The sequence below is a fragment of the Emydura macquarii genome, unplaced genomic scaffold (genome assembly GCF_026122565.2).
Source record: "Emydura macquarii macquarii isolate MOO-44397 ecotype Brisbane River unplaced genomic scaffold, CSIRO-AGI_Emac_v2 contig_2676, whole genome shotgun sequence".
NCBI lineage: Eukaryota > Metazoa > Chordata > Testudines > Chelidae > Emydura > Emydura macquarii.
The window spans coordinates 47,709,913-47,716,895 of record NW_027132813.1 but is presented as its reverse complement, the minus strand read 5'-3'; the positions used below and the strand labels follow the sequence as shown (position 1 = coordinate 47,716,895).

General features: G+C 42.8%; 1 long non-coding RNA gene across 1 annotated transcript; it reads left to right on the top strand.

Moving 5' to 3' along the window:
- The first annotated feature begins 246 nt into the window (after window positions 1–246).
- On the top strand, window positions 247–6,436 carry LOC137164091 (uncharacterized). Its single transcript, XR_010922930.1, has 2 exons — window positions 247–516; window positions 5,498–6,436. It is a non-coding gene; the product is annotated as an uncharacterized lncRNA (long non-coding RNA).
- Window positions 6,437–6,983: the final 547 nt, after the last annotated feature.

The following is a 6,983-nucleotide window of genomic DNA, read 5'->3' as shown; positions in this document are numbered from 1 at the left end:
TCTCAAAAGTCTTGGGCTTTGTCAAAATCACAATTAGAATGCCACCGATGATGTGTGACATCAGAACTAATAAAGTAGAAAGGTTGCCATAATTAAAAAGCAATTCTAAGTGAAACAAGCAGCAATTATAAAACCATGGCAAGGTGCATGATTCTGGCATAAAGCAAAATTATCTTTTATTGGCAACATAGAATTTAATATGTATGTGTAACCCACCTGCCTAATAGGGAGAGCAGTATTTAAGAGATCTACAGAGAAGCAGAGTAGGAATGAGTTGTGTCTGGGTCATTGTTGCTAGGCAGATGCACAATTAACACTCTACACCCAGAAGTTTCTGGAACTAGGTTTGGGTCTGCTCAATACATTCACTGTAGCTGACCTCATGCTCCATTGAGGGCAAGTAGTTGGGGCAGCTGCTGTGTAAAAGGCCATGTGATCTGTATGGGTTGGGAGAAGCTGAGCTGCAGGAGCAGAAAACAGGCTGTTTTCCACCTGCTCTGAAATATTTTGCAGTAGGTTAGTGAGACTATTAACCTTCCAACCGGGAAGCCCAGGCAGAGTTAATTATAGAAAGGATAAATTGGAAGGCAAAACTGATTTCTTTTATTTTAATTGTATGCTTGGAATGTTATTTGATTTGAATTGAACTGTCTTAGTTAAATTGTCTCAACCAGTCCCATTCACCAGCTTTTCTCTTTTTTAAATCTGATGATGGGGAAAGAATCAATGCCCTTTTGCTGTTCTCTTTGTTTTTTGTCTTTCTTGTAACAGAGTGTTTTATCTATATACTTAAATTGAATGGCTGCTTAATTAGTTAGCTGACTAGGTAACTCAGGGATTTCAGCAGAGGAGGAGGCAGAGTCTGCATACTTTCCAGTTGGAGATTTCTGAAAACAAGTGGAGGGAAGATGTTGTTGCAGTGCTTTTGACTCAGCAGACTGTGTAGATTTTGGTGATCAGAAATGGTAACAGATTCAGGTGAACTCAACCTAAGTTTTTGGGAACTCTGTTACTTCTCACTATTTCTGTGGGGACTGACCTGTTTAGATTTAATTTGTTTTCTTTATTTCTGTTTATGTATAACTGTGGAGATCAGGGAGGTGCAGAAAGGGAGGGGGGGATCAGGGGCATGGGCCCCCAATAATTGGTGGGGAGGCACAGAGCTCCTCTGGGGCTCCCGTGGCATAAGGGCCTGTGTTCCTCCTGTGGCTCCCAGCCATGGCGGGCACAGAACGTGCCCCTCCAAAAGCGCTAGAATTTAAATTCCTGTGTACGCCCCTGAGGGAGATCATATATGTGGATTATAAAGTAGCCATGTTATGTTGTAGAAATTAAGTTGTTGTTGTTATTATGTTCCTTTATTATTATAAAATTCTATAAAGTTGGTACTTTAGAATTAGGTTAGTTTCTTTTGTTCTTTTTGCACTTGATTGTGAGGAGGTTGACCCTGCGGAATCATTGCTGAACATCCTTGGTGACTGAATTCTGGGTCTCTGTGTGCTTCTCTATGGGAGTTGTTTTTAGGCTGTACGAGAAGGGCAGTGAAGTAAACTCTAACCCACCCAAAGGTGAAACATGGAAGACCAGAATGCAGATCTAAGAAGCGATTTTGCTTGTGAATAGCAAATTTCTTACAAGAAATCCCATTGCTGCTTCTGTATGCATTCTGCGCATCTCCTGTAGACGTTTAGCCTGATTCTTTCCTCCTGTTGGTTTTGTAGTGGTGTAATGTCACTGATTTCATGGAAGCTGCTCTGGATTTCAACAGGTTTAAATGAGATCAATCATGACCATCATTTTTTCAAGCACAGTGGCTCTAGGAGCAGATGCTACTACTGCATGAATCCTTCTCACCTCTCATGTTGCCCCTGGGAGTTAGCATATCCCAGTGGGTAGAATATGGGACTGGAGAACTGAGTTCCATTTTTGCCTCAGCTACTGGATGACCTTGGGTACGTTACTTTATCTCTCTGTGCCTCAGTCCTCACAGCTGGAAAATGTTGTTTACCTCCTTCATAAAGTGCTTCAATCTCTCTGAGTGAAAAATTCTACATAGAAGATAGATATTATTGCTATTGCCTAAAGTCACCAATTCACCAAGTATAGCCAGGAATAGAAGCCAGGTCCCCTACATGCCACTCCAGTCCCCTGGACCACACTTCCTCACAAGCCACCTGCTGTGGGCAGTGCAGAGGTGAAGTGGGGTGTTAATTTCAAGAGCAAGTGCATTTTATCCCTGGGGAACACAAAATCACTTGCTTTCCTAGCAAAACCCAGTTCTGTCATCAAATGTGCTGCAGCTTGAAATCCTGTAACATTCCCCATGAAAGCTCTGTACAAAGAACATTACATTTTACAGCTCTTGCAGAATTCTCTGCAATCCTAATTTTACAGGTGCATTCTAGCAAAGTGCAGTCCTTCCTATCAGAATACCATTAAAAATAACACACTCCTTATGCCTGAGCAGTTAATTTAATATTAAATCAGTAAAACATTTACTAGGGCTGGTCAGGGGCCTCCTTGCTGACAGCAGACTGGGCTGACTGCAACAAACGTCTCCTCATGGTTTTTAAACAGCTGTTGGCTTATTGTACACAGTTCTTGTGGAGGGCTTCTTTGGTCCTGACAAGTGACCCCTCTAAGCTCTATGTAGCAACTCAAAATCCTTGTGGACATTTGTTAGCTAGAAGACACACAAGAATTTGTGAGATTTGGATCTACAGGAACAATAATCTGTGGAGCAGATTCATCCCAGTGGGTGCAAGGGAATGCAAAATTTCCTTCCCTACGCTAGGGAGTCAGATTCAGTTCTTTCCAGTGGGCTTCATCCGTGGCATAGGCAAGCAGGAGTTTCTACTAGTCCCTGCTTTGTGCTTCTGCTGTCTGGGGTAGTTTAAGCTCTTCTGAAGGCTCTTTAGACAGGCCACTGGTGGAGATTGCTTAGAGGATACAGTGAATAATTGTGCTTGCTGGTGCTCTGAAGAGGAGGTCAAGGCCACTTTCCTCCACCACAGCAGATTTGCTGTGCCATGCCTGGGATTTTTCCAGCATAAGCCAATGGTGGATGTGTCCCTGTGTCACTGCAGAAGGTTGGGATATGGTAGTGGTTGTTGTTGTTGTTGTTGTTTTCCAATTGACAAACCAAGAACCCCAAGAATATTTTTAAAATTGTTTTCTGGCAACTGAAAACCAAAGATTTTTTTTCAGTCAAAAACTGCCAAAACTTGACAATTTTTGGCTGAGTCTTAGGCCAAAAATGCTTTGATTTGGGGATTTCTGAGGAAGAAAGGCCCATTTCCAAGTCAAGCAGCCACTTTCGACAAAACTATTTTCATTTTGTCAAAAGCTCAATTTTTCCGTTGTCAAAAATTTTCAATAGAACTTTTTCAGGCAGCCCTTGTTGGAACCATCAGAGCTTTAACCTCCTTAGTCCTTCAATATCCTGATGAAACCAGGGAAATGGATGTTACTCATGTGGTCTTCATTCATGTGAACAGTCCCACTGACTTCTATATTGGAGTATATTGAGCATAGAGTTGACCCTTAAAGGTTTGATTGTACCACCTTGTCAATGTCCATGTAGGGATGGTAGGTAGCTGCACCTAGTGGGGGGTTTCCATCTTTTAAAGCAGGGCAGCCAGGTGCCTGCATTAATCCTAGCACATACAACAGCCTCTGTGGGGAGCGTTCAAGGTCATGGCCCCTTCTCCTCTCCTTTGTCCCCTGTGAGGTGATGGAAGCACCATGGGATAGATGGAAGTGCAGTGACTGTGCCTAGTACTTGCACAAGCTTCACAGGTGGACGAAGGGAAGCTTCCTGCACCCTCCTTAACTCCTTAGAATCCACCCCACGACAAGACAAAATCCAGTCTGGATCTGAATTGTCTTGACTTTAGCGGGATGACTTGTATGATGAAAAAAGAGCTGTAGGACTGAGATTGATGATCCACTTATGGTAATAGGAATATCTAGCTCTGATATAGTGCTTTTCATCAGCAGATCTCAAAGGAGAGCCGTATCATTATCATCATTGTACAGATGGGGAATCTGAAGCACAGTGACTTGTCCGAGATCATCCAGTGGCTCACTGGCAGAGCCAAGAATGGAATCCAGGCCCCTTGGGTCCCACTCCAGTGCCTTAGTCACTAGACCCCACTGCCTTTGACTGTGTCCTACAAAGCCAAGCCAGGTCATAGTTAATGTCAAACTCCTTCCCTAGTTCATTCCATTATGTGTTGGCATCACAACACATGTAATGGGACAAAAAACCCAAATTCCATGTGGTGAAAGAAAAAATGTGCATGGGATTTACAGCACATTTACGGTAGGGTTTTCAAAAGCACTCTGTATTGGCTTAACTCCGTTTCTTTTAAAGTGAATAGTAAAACACCTGTCAATTTCAGTAGGAGCAGAGCTAGACTAACACTGAGTACCAAAATCCCATAGACAGTCAAGGGGGTTTAGATTCCTGAGTGCCTAAATCACTTTTGAAAATTACGTTTAGTCTCGCAAATCAGTTCAGCATAGCAATGCCTAAATACCTCCAAAAATCTGGCCTTTACCTTTATTTTTATTGTGAAGATTTTCAGGGAGATGCAGACACTGGCTGTCAATAATGTTGTACAGATGGGCAGAATGAAAACACACTCTTCCCCCTGCAGTTATCACCAGGGAGGAGATGGAAATGAAGGGTTAGTGGAAAATTTTCTGTTGAAACTCTTTCCCCCAGAAAATTGGGCTTTTGATTAAATGAAACTTTTTGTGGACGGTATCTGTTTTCTTAAACTACGTTTTTTCTTTCCATCAGAAAATATGGAAATCTAATGTTTTTCTTCTGACAACTAAACATTTTTTCAATTTTCAACTAAAATTAGTTCAGGGGTGGTTTTGGCCAAAAAAATTTTAATTGTGGGGAAAAAAATCAGTTTTTTCCATTTTTTGTTTTTTGACAAAATATGGAAAATGTGGGGAAATTTAGACAAGCATGTTTTTGTCATAATTTTTCATAGGGGGAGTTTGTTTTTCTTCCCCCAGCCAGTTGTATTCAAATCCCCAAAAGAACAGGCCCAATGCATTTTAAGAAGAAGAGTTTTGTAAAAATAGTAGCAAAATACAGTGCTATAAAGTACCAAGGTGCAGTGCAGGGCTGCAAGAATGGAGCTGTACTGAGTTGCTCGCTGCTTACGTGACTGTGTCCCTTGCGAAGAGGGAGAGGAGGAAACAGGTTTGTTGATGGTTGTAAAATACAGAAATGTTGATTTCAACGGAGAGTTCAGCTTTGTGAATCGTGTGTCATATTTTATTGCAGAGGCCTCAGCAGGGAGCAGGGGATGATGCAATTATTGGGGGGTTCTGTCATTTTATTGCCAGACCTTGAGGGCTTTGGGAAGGGCAATAAAGAAGCCAGTCCCAAAGCGGGTAGGCATCTGGTGTTTCCTTGTTGAGGCTATGAGTCAGGAATGATCCAGAAAGAGATCCAGCTTGTTTTTGTACTCAGGGACTCAGGCAGTAGGAACAGAGGAAGAGGCCAACCAGGAAATGAAGGCATCTTAGTCATGTAAAGAAGAGACAACTGGATTCATTCACAAATGTCACCTGGGCAAAAGCAGAGGAAAAGCTTCAGGGAGAGAACACCATCGCAGCGCCCCATGTCACCAGCCATTGCAAAGGGCTTGAATTCAGGCTGACACCATCTCTGAATGGAAAGCTCAGGCCGCCAGATCCTGACGTTGTCGGCAGGGCACTTATCAGATGTATCAGGCTGGAATAAAAACAATGCATGTGCATAGAAATGAAACAAAATGCTTGCTCCCCACACCGGGACTGCTCTTTATCACACTGTTGATAATTCCCTCAACTGATACCCTATGCTCCTCTTGTCATAGAATTAGACCCCAGTCCCTCAAAGACTTACACACTTGTTTAACTATACACCCTGTAACACTGACAGACCTTAGAAGTCGGGGGCCAGGATCAAACCTGGGAACCTCAGGAGCTTAATGCAAGAGCCTCCGTTGCCAAGTCTGTAGCAGGCTCCTCGGCCTATAGCTGGTCCAGCTGTCACTAGAGGGGGACAGAGTGCCATGCCAAGCAGGCATGGATTACACATGGCCTGAGCAGTCCCATTGAAATCAATGAGAACACTCAGTGCATACAGCCTAGGCTGTGAGTAACCCTTTACAGGATCAAGGCCTTAGAGTGGAAGCTCTTGGGGGCAGGCACCATCTTTTGTATTATATGTACATGGGGTAAATTTTTCAAAATCATCTAAGTGATTTAGGAGCCTGTCTCATTTTCAAAAATGGCCTAGGAACTTTTAAGCTCCTCAAAAGTGTTTGAGGGTCTGGGCCGTAAGAGCCTGAGTCCCACTGATTTTTCATTGAGACTTGGGCTCCTAAGTCATTGTTGAAAATGAGACTTAGACTTTTTTTGAAAATTTTGCCCACAGTGCCTAGCACACTGGGGCCCTGATCCCAAATTGGGTCCTCTAGGCCCAACCACAGTGCAAATTAATAACAATAATGATAGACTCCTAATGTCCTATGTGACAGATTAGAGCTTGGGAGACTATGGGGCAGTGCAGTCAAGGATGCATTTATCATACCTCTTTGCCATAACAGACGTGCAGGGCTTTCTGCCAAGGTCTCCCTATTCTTGTCCTTGCTTTATTTGCACAGATGTTTTGGCCAGGCCTGTCATCAACTTGGGGAGAAGGGCACTTGGAAAAAAAATAATAAAAATGACCGAACAAGTTGAAGAAATTGCAAACAGTAAATCTTGTGCTTGCTAGGCCAACCCCAATAAATTGCTGAGGTGGTAGTTCTCAGTTTTTGTTTTGGATTCTTGTAAATTTCCAGCTATTTTTAACCTGCCTTTCTGAATGAGCATAGGAAGGGGAAAGTAACCCTTTCATCAACTCATGCTATATAAATCTCCTTGGGGTTTATTATTTGCTGTTTCATTTCACTGGCAAAAGTGCTCCT